General features: G+C 40.1%; 1 pseudogene; it reads left to right on the top strand.

The window, feature by feature from the left end:
- The first annotated feature begins 467 nt into the window (after positions 1–467).
- On the top strand, positions 468–1,577 carry LOC122488193 (annotated as a pseudogene).
- Positions 1,578–12,117: the final 10,540 nt, after the last annotated feature.

Raw genomic sequence — 12,117 nt, 5'->3', positions numbered from 1 at the left:
TTTTTCAATGTTTATTTATTTTTGAGAGAGAGAGAGTGAGTGAGTAGGGGAGGGGCAGGGAGAGAGGGGGACAGAGGATCCAAAGCAGGCTCTGTGCTGACAGCAGAGAGTCCAATGCAGGGCTCAAACTCACAAACTCTGAGATGATGATCTGAGCCAAAGTTGGATGCTTAACTGACTGAGCCACCAGGTGCCCCCATAAATAATTTTTTTTTTAAAAAGACAGAATCAGGAATAAATGAAGCCTTTAGGAGAAAGGCAGGGGGAAGAAAGATCAATGGTGGATGATCTGAGGGGGACCCCTATGTTGGTAGGAACCTTGGAAGAGGTCATTGATGATCAAAGATGTGCCATTGTGTCTACATCTCTGGACTCAGAATACTGTATCAGCATTCTTTCATTTGTAGACAACAGTCTGCTGGAACCCAACTGCTTGGTCCTGTTCAACCATAAAGTGCATGGATGACATGGATCCCTTGGTCACCGCAATGAAGGTAGAAAAGCTCCTCCAGGAGACCTATGCTGTTATTGGCGGGTTGGACAACCAAAGCCAGAAAATTATGGAATCTGTGAGTTTACTTTTGCTCATCCTGAATATTATTTTTAAAAATGGGTATGAGGCCCCTGAGAGAGTCATCCTTTTTTTTTTTTTATTTTTTTTTTAATCTGTATTTAAGGTTGAGAGAGAGACACATGCAGGGTGCGAGTGGGAGAGGAACAGAGAGAGAGGGTGACAAAGAATCCGAAGCGGGCTCTAGGTTCTGAGCTATCAGCACAGAGCCTGATGTGGGGCTCGAACTCACTAACCACAAGATCATGACCTGACCCAAAGTTGGATGCTTAACCGACTGAGCTACCCAGGTGCCCTGTTCTTTATGCTTCAGCTGGCACAGGTAAAACCTTACTAGCCAAAGCAGTAGCAAACCAAACCTTAGCCACTTTCTTGAGAGCAGCTGGCTCTGAATTACTCAGAAGTACCTAGGTGATGCGCCCAAACTCATACAAGAATTGTTTCAAGTTGCTGAGGAACATGCACCACTATCATTCTTATTGATGAAACTGATGTCATTAGGACAAAGAAAATATTACTCAAATTCTGGTGGTGAGAGAGAAATTCAGGAAACATTATTGGAACTGTGAAACCAGTTGGATGGATATGATTCAAGGGGAGACATGCAAATTACCATGGCCACAAACCTAGTAGGAAATTTGGATCCAGCAGTTATCAGACAGGGCCACATTGACGGGAGAGCCAATTCCCTCTGACCAATGGAAGGACCAAGAAGTATGATTCATACAAGCAGAATGATGCTGGCTGCTGCTCCCATAACCCCTAGACGACTTGATCATAGCTAATGACCTCCTTGGTGTTAACATTAAGGCAATCAGTACAGGAAGTAATCTGATGACCTTGAGAGAACATAGAATGAAAGTAACAAATGAAGACTTAAAAAAAAAAAAAAATCTAAGAATGTTTTTATGAAAAACAAGAAGGCATCCTTGAATGGCTCTATGTTTAATGAACCACAGTTGCCTTCAAATAAATGATTAAGAGTATTCCAGGAGCACCTGGGTGGCTCAGTCGGTTAAGCATCTGACTTCAGGTCAGTCAGGTCATGATCTCATGGCTCTTGGGTTTGGGCCCCATGTTGGGCTCAGTGCTGACAGCTCAGAGCCTGGAGCCTGCTTCGGATTCTGTTTCCTCTCTCTGCCCCTCCCCCGACTCATGCTTTTTCCTGTCTCTCAAAAATAAATAAACATTAAAAACCTTCTGGAAAAAAAAAAAAGGAGTTTTCCAGCCCCTCAGAGAGATATGACTAGGGACGTGTCCCAAAGGATACATATTCCAGTTTATCTTTCTTATTAGCAGAACATCCTATGTACCTTTAAAAATGTTTTTTATTCAAGTATAATTAATGGACAGTATTATATTAATTTCAGGAGTATGATATAGTGAGTCAAAATTCCTGTACATTATAGGGTGCCTGGGTCGCTCAGTCAGTTGCACGTCTGACTTTGGCTCAGGTCACGATCTCATGGTTCGTGAGTTTGAGCCCTGCATCGGGCTTGCTGCTGTCAGCGCAGAGCCTGCTTTGGATCCTCCGTTCCCCTCTCTCTTTGCCCTTCCCCCACTCACTCTTTCTCTCAAAAGTAAACATTAAAAAAATTCTATACATTTCTCAGTGCTCATCACATCAAGTGTACTCTTAGTATTCTTCACCTATCATCCTGTGTATCTATTTGAGCATGATGTATAGGATGCTCTTTGGGCTGCCTTCATCTTTTGGTCGTGTGCAATGTTCTCAAATAAAGTGTGCCCTTTCTCAAAAAAAGAGAAGCCTGGGGCACCTGGATGACTCAGTCGGTCAAACGTCCAACTTCAGCTCAGGTCATAATCTCACGGCTCATGGGTTCAAGCCCCACTTTGGGCTCCGTGCTGACGGCTCGGAGCCTGGAGCCCGCTTCGGATTCTATGTCTCCCTCTCTCTCTGCCCCTCCCCTGCTCACGCTCTGTCTCTCTCTCAAAAATGAATATTTAAAAAAAAAAATTTAAGGGAGAGAAGACCAAGGCTTTACAACAGTTTTATTTTAAGAAATCAACAGTTACCCAGGTTTCATCAGTCTTGTTGCTTTGTCATCTTTAAGGAGTTGTCATCATCTAAATAGTTTAAAACTGATTGCCAACACATCCAATTCTAGCCAGTAGAAAGAGAGAAAAGGAGGTACACTCCTTATTTTTAAGATATGGCTTGGGGCGCCTGGGTGGCGCAGTCGGTTGGGCGTCCGACTTCAGCCAGGTCACGATCTCGCGGTCCGGGAGTTCGAGCCCCGCGTCGGGCTCTGGGCTGATGGCTCAGAGCCTGGAGCCTGTTTCCGATTCTGTGTCTCCCTCTCTCTCTGCCCCTCCCCCGTTCATGCTCTGTCTCTCTCTGTCCCAAAAATAAATAAACGTTGAAAAAAAAATTAAAAAAAAAAAAAAAAAAAAAAAAAAGATATGGCTTAGAAGTTTTTCATCCATTGGCCACCCCTAAGTGGCTTTATTCTGAGCATTCAGATAAAAATTTGGGAATACTATTACAACAAAAGAGACGCCAAGATATTTGCCTTCCTAAAGTTTATATTCTCTTTGGGGGACACAAGGGAAAAACAAGTAAGATGTCAAGCAGTGACAAATGCTAATAAGAAAACAAAAGCAGAGTAATCCTTCTTCAAGTTCTCCAGAAAGACCTCATTGAGAGGGGGGCATATAATCAGAGATCTGAAGGGAAGTGTGTTCCTGGAAAAAGGAATAGCTAGTATAAATTCTTTGAAGTGGGAATGTGCTTGGCATGTTTGAGAAATAGCATGGTGTGGGCAGTGTTCCTAGAATTTGTTCAAGTCAGACAAGTGTAAACCAGATCAGGTAGAGCCCCGCAGACTAGGGTAAGAGTGCTTTTTAATTTGAATGAGATAAAAGAGCTCAGCAAATTTCTGTGTGACGTGATTGGGTTTATGTATATATATATATATATATATTTTTTTTTTTTTAAAGTTTATTTATTTTGAGAGAGAGCCCACATGAGCAGGGGAGGAGAAGAGAGAGAGGAAGAAGGAGAGAGAATCCAAAGCAGGGTCTGTACTGTCAGCACGGAGCCCGACTCGGGGATTGAACCCACGAACCATGAGACCACTACCTGAGCCGAAATGAAGAGTCCGATGCTCAACCGACTAAGCCACCCAGGCACTCCAGATTTATATATTTTAAAAGATCACTAATTTAGCGCATAATAAAATCTACACACTGTGGATCAAAGACTTAAATGTAAGAAGTAAAACTATAAAACTCTTAGTAGAAAATACAGGACAAGAGCTTCATGACAGTGGATTTGATGATGGTTTTATGGATATGAAACAAAAGGCACAAACAACAAAAGAAAAAATAGACAAATTAGACTTCATCCAAATTTAAACATAGAATTGCCATATGGTTCAGCAATCCCACTTATGGGTATATACCCAAAGAACTGAAAGCAGGTATTCACACAAATATTTGTACACCACTGTTCATAACAGTATTATTCACAAGAGCCAAAAGATGGAAATAACTGAATTGTCCATCAGTGAATGAATGGATGAACAAAATTTAGCATATGCCTACAATATTATAGAATATTACTCATCCTTAAAAAGGAAGGAAATTCTGACACATGCTAGAACACCGATGAACCATGAGGGAAGTACACAAAGCAAAATGAGCCAAAAAGATGAAAGAACAAATATTTTTTACATTGGGAGGAAGAATTCCTCCTTTACCCTTCTAGGTTCTTTGGCTGGTAAGTTGATATAAAACAGGTTAACAGGAGGAAAACATTTAATGACATACACACAGAAATCCCATCAGAATATGAGACCCAAAGACAAGACCATCAGATGAGGCTTACGTGCCATACTTGAATGAAGAAATGGGATAGGGACCTGGGGCTTCAAAGGGAAAGTGGGTGACAGGACAAGAAGAAGAATGAATGTTTGCCCTGCCATCCAGATAGGTCTTTCAAGTAAAAATTTATCTCTAATAATAGCTCTCTTTCTGGGCCAGGTCCCCTATCTAAATTCTTTTAGGTGATTAGGGAGAACTGAAAGTTTTTCTTGAGTCTGCCTTCAGCTCAAAATAACCCACAAGACAAAATGACATATTTTGGGGTCACGTAATTTGCTCTTCCCCTCAGTTCCACCTTGGAAACTTCCCCAAGAAGTTTCACAATCCTGAAGTTGAGTTGGTAGATGGCTCCATCTCACTGAACCAGTCTCTTAGTCCTGAGAATAAGTCTGTTCAGTTAAACAGTTGTACTTCATTTCAGGAGGTGTTGATTCAGGTGGGATCCCAAAGTTAGGGCTATGGTGCAAGCAGTCAGGTATTTAACAGGCGGCGTTTCTATGGAAACAAAAGAAAAACAATGACCAATGATTGGAGCAGACTGTTATCCCAGTTTCTGAGTTCTGAAGGCAGTGAGTCAGGAAGATTTCTAGATGCCTTGCTCAAAATATCTTCAGTTAGAGGCACTCTGATAGATTTTTCTGGTTTGTAGTTTGTCACTGGTGGTCTTTCTGAGGGGCCACACTGCAACAAGCATGAAGATTGTCCATACATGAGCAATTGTGGTGACTTCTCTGAAATGTATATCCAGTTGTCCAACTTTAGCTTGCATGGCTTTAGAAAAATGGCAGTTTTAGTTCTCAAGGATTCCATGTCAAAAGGGTGGAAGAAAAGCTGGAAACATTAGTCTGGAGATTTGTGGTCAAATATTGGAGGAAACTAGAAAAATTAGGATCTAGTCCAGTTTACAGATAGAAAACAAAATCTCAAAGAGAATTAACAACAGTAGAATTTGATATCCACAAACGTGTGTTACTGAAACATAGTTTTTCTCTGTACAATCACCCCTATTTTTATCAAAGGCAGTCACAACAAGGCTAATTCATCTGCAAATCAAGTCTAGTTTCAATCAACTTGGCCTCATTATTTACATAAGTGCATCAAGAATAGTGATTGATCATATAGGCTTTTTAAAATCTACTTTGCTGGAACTTTTCATAAGGAATCTCAGATTGGGGGCACCTGGGTGGCTCAGTCAGTTAAGCATCTGACTTTTGATTTTGGCTCACCTCATGATATCACAGCTCCGTGGTATGGAGCCCTATGTCAGGCTCCATGCTGATGGCATGGAGCCTGCTTGGGATTCTCTCTCTCCCTGTCTCTCTGCCCCTCCCCTGCTCATATGTGCACTCTCTCTCTCAAAATAAATAAACAAACTTAAAGAAATAAAAATAAAAACAAAGGAATCTCACGTTGAGTTTTTCAAATCTTGAGGTTGGGCACCTGGGTGGCTTAGATGGTTAAGTGTCTGACTCAGTTTTAGCTTAGGTCATGATCTCACGGTTTGTGGGTTTGAGCCCCACACCAGGCTCTGTTTAAAAAAAAAAACACGGTATATCAGTACATATCAGAATTTTATTAATTTCATACAATTTCTAAAATACTTTGTTAATAATATCAATAACATACAATATAATCTAAGAACGTTTATCATTACTTATTTGACAATCCTTCCCTTGTAAGTTAATATATCAAATAAGCCCAATTAGTGTACCAGCTCTCTTTGTATAAGGAGAGAATGAATCTTTTGAGATATTCCAGGGACCCTCTAGAAATTTTCAAAACGTAGTTTGAGGTCAAAAAAGATTTTATTGAGAATTTTATTTTGGAAACTTTGTCAAAAATATCAAATGGTTTGAATACTTGACCAAATAGGATCACAGATCACTATGAAATAATAATTATTTATTCAACTGAAGTGACAAAAGATTTTAAGGACAAATACAAAAATGGTATGCAGTTATGAGCAAAACCAATGAAAGATCTGATAAAGCACAGAAAATTATTTTGATAAAACATAGAATCTCTGCTTTCTAGGCAGATTATTATAAAAGGTAAAGAAACTTCTTTTGCAGTCTGTTATCAAAAACAAATCAAAAGTCCAAGAAAACTTTGCCCTTTTAAAAGCGAGAAACCCAATTCTAATTTTGCATCAGCTTACTTTTGATATTAAAACTCACTTAACTTGGGGCAGCTGGGTGGCCGGTTAAGCATCTGAGTTCGGCTCAGGTCATGGTCTCACAGTCAGTGAGTTCGAGCCCCGAGTCAGGCTCTGTGCTGACAGCTCAGAGCCTGGAGTCTGCTTCGGATTCTGTGCCTCCCTCTGTCTCTGCCCCTCCCCCACTCACACTCTGTCTCTCTCTCCCTCAAGAATAAATACACATTAAAAGAAAAGAAATTTAGAATTTTTAACACTTAGAAATCTTCATTTCTTGTGAGAACTAAGATTAAGCACTAGTGAATTGTATTATACCAGCATTGTTTAGGTTGGCAAATTTATGAATATGTTTTATAATCTATAGAAACATATGCTTCTTTTCTTTTAATGTTTATTTATTTATTTTAGAGAGAGAAAGAACGGGCAGGGGAGAGACAGGGAGAGAGGGAGATGGAGAATCCCAAGCAGCCTCTGTACTGTCAGCGCAGAGCCCAACACAGGGCTGGGAACCACAAACCGAAGGATCATGACCTGAAAAACCCAAGTCGCACACTCAACCAACTGAGCCACCCACGTGCCCCTAGAAAAACATATGCTTCTTCACAGTATAATCTCAACATTACACAACACATGTTTACCAAAAGACCCAAATATCTTTAGTTCCTCCATAATACTATTTTAAAAACTCAGCTGAGTAAGATTTGAACATCTAATTGGCAAGATTCATGAGCAGAGCAGCATCCAACAAGGTATATAAAATGGAAGGCTTTTATAGACAGAAGAGACAATTAATATTTGATATTTTGTCTTATTTGGAAATGACCTAGATATTTAATGACTATACATCATTTATTTGAACTTAGCAAAACCTCTAAAGTTTTAAGTTACCAACAAGATTTGGAGGAACTCTTTAAATAGACAAACAATAAAACATAAATATTGTTGAAAAGTTCATTTATAAATGTTTATCTTATATCTATGTAATTCACTTGTTCTTAACAATTATGTTTAGACTACTTGGGAAAATTTCCTGAGGCATTAAACAGCTAGCCATCATCGTAAGTTATCTTTTTTGCTGACAAATTCTGTACTAGAGGTTACTTGAGCTCATTTGACTTTGGTAAACCTAGGTAGAATAAAAGTCTTATTATGCTGATAGCTATGAAGATATGCCTATTTTGATTAAACCAACAAACTTAAACTAGCTTTAATACCAAATATTTTTCCAGGGGTGCCTGGGTGGCTCAGTTGTTTAAGCAACCGACTCTGGATTTGGGCTCAGGTCATGATCTCACAGTTTGTGGGATCAAGCCCTGTGTCAGGCTCCACAGTGACAGTACAGAGCCTGCTTGGAATTCTCCCTCTCTCCCTGCCTCTCCCCTGCTTGCACATGTGCTCTCTCTCTCAAAAAAAAATAAACTTTATCAAGAAACCAAGCAAGCATTTGGATTACTCTCTGTTATATTTCTGAGAACTATAAGCATTTAGTTTTCTGTAAGCCAACTAAATAAAGTTCTTTTACAAATTAATTTTGGTAATACCATTCACAGGGATAAAATGCTACAAATCTACAACATACATATATAGACACATCTAAAAATATAGACCGGGGTGCCTGGGTGGCTCAGTAAGTTGAGTAACAGACTCTTCATTTCAGCTCAGGTCATGATCCCAGGGTCATGGGATTGAGCCCCACGTAGGCACAGAGCCCCTCTGCTCAGCACAGAGCCTGCTTAGATTCTCTCTCTCTCCCTCTGCCCTTCTCCCTTGCTCATGCTCTCTCTCCCTCTCTCTCTCTTAAATTAAGTTAAATTACAGACACAGAGAACTTATAGTTTCACTTTAAAACTTTAGCCATGAAATAGGTATGATAATGTAAAATTCACTAGTTATAAAATAACAATTGGAATAAGTTTTAGGTATGTCTGCGCAGATGGCTAAAACCTTTTAGAGGTCACTTAAGATTTGTATTTGTTCTTTTTTTAAATTTTTTTTTTTTTTTGTCTATATTTGAGAGAGAGAGACAGAGCATGAGCAGGGGAGGAGCAGAGAGAGAGAGGAAGACACAGAATCTGAAGCAGGCTCCAGACTCTGAGCTGTCAGCACAGGGCCCAACGTGGGGCTCAAACCCACAAACTGTGAGATCATGACCCGAGCTGAAGTAGGATGCTTAACCGACTGAGCCACCCAGGTGCCCCAAGATTTGTATTTGTTCTTGACAAGTAATCTTCTTTTTTTCTTTTAAAAATTTTTTAATGTTTATTTATTTTTGAGACAGAGCATGAGCGGGGAAGGAGCAGAGAGAGAGGGAGACAAAGAAGCTGAAGCAGGCTCCAGGCTCTGAATTGTCAGCACAGAGCCCGACGTGGGACTCGAACTCACAAACTGTGAGATTATGACCTGAGCTGAAGTTGGACGCTCAGTCGACTGAGCCACCCAGGCGCCCCGTGTTCTTGACAAGTAATCTTAATGCAAGTTCTCTCAAGAACTTTGGCTTTCTAAGGTCAGAATTTTTGCTGTACTTGGGTTTCAGGATTGGTGAAAAGGAATAGATGGAGTTTGAAATGCTTTTAGAGCTATATTTCTCATTTTGCAAAGATTTGTAAGATAAGGACAGTCATCCTCAATTCCTCAAAGAATTGGTTTATAGCCTGGATAATGAAGGACTATACATCTATATTATAATGTTTTTATTTTTTTTAATGTTTATTTATTTTTTTAATTTTTTTTATTTTTTAACATTTATTTATTTTTGAGACAGAGAGAGACAGAGCATGAACGGGGGAGGGTCAGAGAGAGGGAGACACAGAATCTGAAACAGGCTCCAGGCTCTGAGCTGTCAGCACAGAGCCCGACGCGGGGCTCGAACCCACGGACCGTGAGATCATGACCTGAGTCGAAGTCGGCCGCTTAACCGACTGAGCCACCCAGGCGCCCCTATTTATTTATTTTGAGAAAGAGAGAGAGAGTGCACATGCACAAGCAAGGGAGAGGCAGAGAGAGAGAGAGAGAGAGAGAGAGAGAGAGAGAGAGAGAACCCCAAGCAGGCTGTGCACTGTACGTGCAGAACCTGATGTGGGGATTGATCTCACAAACCGTGAGATCATGATCTGAGCCAAAATCAAGAATCAGATGCTGGGGTACCTGGGTGATTCAATTGGTTAAGCATCCGTTTTCGGCTCAGGCCATGATCTTCTGGTTCATGGGTTCAAGCCGTGCTGGCTCTGTGCTGACAGCTCAGAGGCTGGAACCTGCTTCAGATTCTATGTCTCCCTCTCTCTCTTCCCCTTCCCCCCTTGTTCTCTGTCTCTGTCTCTCTCTCAAAAATAAGTAAACATTAATTTTTTTTTTTTAATTCAAGAGTCAGATGCCTAACTGAGCCACCCAGACACCCCTAGAATGTTTTTCCCCGCTCTGGGTGCATAATTTTATTCTAGCTTAGGAAAGGCCTAAAAAAAAAATTCCTCCTTTAAAATACAGGCATGCCTCGTTTTATTGTGCTTCACTTTATTATGCTTTGCAGATACCACAGTTTTTACAAATTAAAGTTTCATGGCAATTGTGCATTGAGAAAGTCTGTCAGCTCCATTTGCCCACTTCACGTCTCTGTATTATATTTTGGTAATTCTTAAAATACATCAAACTGTCTCATTATATTTGTTTTGGTGATCTGTGATCAGTAATCTATGATGTTACTATTGTAATTGTTTGGGGACACCACAAAGTGTTATGTGTGTTCTAACTGTCCCGCTAACCAGCCATTCCCCCCCATGTCTCCTCCTCTGATCTCCTCATTCCCTGAGGCACAACAAACTGAAATTAGGTCAATTAATAAGCCTATACTGGCCCCTAAGTGTTCAAGTGAAAAAGAGTCATATGTCTCTCATTTTAAATTGATCAAAAGCCAGCAATGATTAAGCTTAATGATTAACGCATGTTGAAAGCCACACTAGAGGCTGGAAGCTAGGCTTCTTATGCTAAAGTTAGCCAAGTTGTGAATGCAAAAGACAGGTTCTTGAAGGAAATTAAAAGTGCTACTCCAGTAAATGTGTGAATGATAAGAAAGCATCCTTATTTTGATATGGAGAAGGTTTTAGTGGTCTGGATAAGATATCAAATCAGCCACAACATTCTCTTAAGCCAAAGCCTAATCCAGAGCAAGGCCCTGACTCTTCAATTCTGTGAAGGCTGAGAGAGGTGAGGAAGCCACAGAAGAAACGTCTGAAGCTAGCAGAGATTGGTTCATGAGGTTTAAGGAGAGAAGCTGTGTGTGGTTACCATGGGATTGCTTTTAACATCCTAAAGTTACAACATTGTAGTGTCAATTTAAACCAGCTTAACCTCAATAACACATGAAAATTCAGCTACTTTACAGCCCTGACCCCGCCTTCTTTCAGTTGTTAATGTCACAAAATTACATCTTTATGCATCTTGTGTCCAAAAGCATAGATGAATAATTAGGTTTTTAAATATATCAGTCTCTTAACATAGAGAACAAAAAGTAGAGCTACAGACCAAAGTCATAACAGTACTAGCGTTCATAGTTGTCTGTCTGTTTACTTTTACCGGAGATTATTTCTTCAGAAGGCTTCGAGTTACTTGTTCAGTGCCCTTTCATTTCAACCTGAAGGACCCCCTTCACTGCAGGGCCGGTCTAGTCATCAGGGCAAGGCTTTCAGCTTTGGTTGATCTGGGAATGTCTTCATTTCTTCCTCATTTTTGGAAGGACAGTTTTCCCAAATGTAGGATTCTTGGTTGACAGCTTTTTTCCTTCAATGCTTTAAACACATCAACCCATGCCTTCTAGCCTCCAAGGTTTCTGATGAGAAATCTCCTCACAACCTGATCAGTGAAAATATGATGAAAAGCAATCTTCCTCTGAGCTTTATAGATGTTAATAATGAGCCTTATCGTGTTTTACACAACACAACATTTCCTTATATGTTGTAGCACCATTTTGAGACCAGGAACTGGGTATTTTAAGTGTAGACATTACGAGGTCGATACAAGCCAAAATTACAGTTTTCTAAACTTGAACTGAAAGGCCACTGAACCATCTTATAGATGTTTATTTCTAACAAAGTAAATATCAATCTTGAAAAGCCCACACAAACAAACAAAAAGCCCATTGGGGGGTCTTTTTTTTTATTGAGTAAAGGGGTTTTGGGAATAAAAAGTGAGGAAACCACTGTGGTCTCAGACATCCCCAGCCATGATTGCACAATTGGCCCATTTCTTGCTGTGCCCTCACAAAGCCCCATTGTGAAGTCATGGCAAGACCTGTCTATATAAGACCCTGGCTCGGCTGGGTGTTTGGTCTTTACAGCCCAGGAAGCTTTGGTGACCTGTCGGCCTTTGACCCTAGCTAGTTTGATTTCAACTTCTCTTTTTTTCATTTTGTTTATTTTTTTATTTTCATTTTTCTTTTTTCTCTACTCCTTTTCTCTCCCAATTTTTTTTGCCTTTTTCTGTTTTTACTTTTTTCTTTTTTTCTCCTTTTTTAGTTTTTCTTTTTCTCAATTTTTCTTCGTTTCCTCCCTTCATT

Source organism: Prionailurus bengalensis, chromosome A2 (genome assembly GCF_016509475.1).
Source record: "Prionailurus bengalensis isolate Pbe53 chromosome A2, Fcat_Pben_1.1_paternal_pri, whole genome shotgun sequence".
Taxonomy (NCBI): Eukaryota; Metazoa; Chordata; class Mammalia; order Carnivora; family Felidae; genus Prionailurus; species Prionailurus bengalensis.
This window is presented reverse-complemented; position numbering and strand designations above follow the sequence as displayed.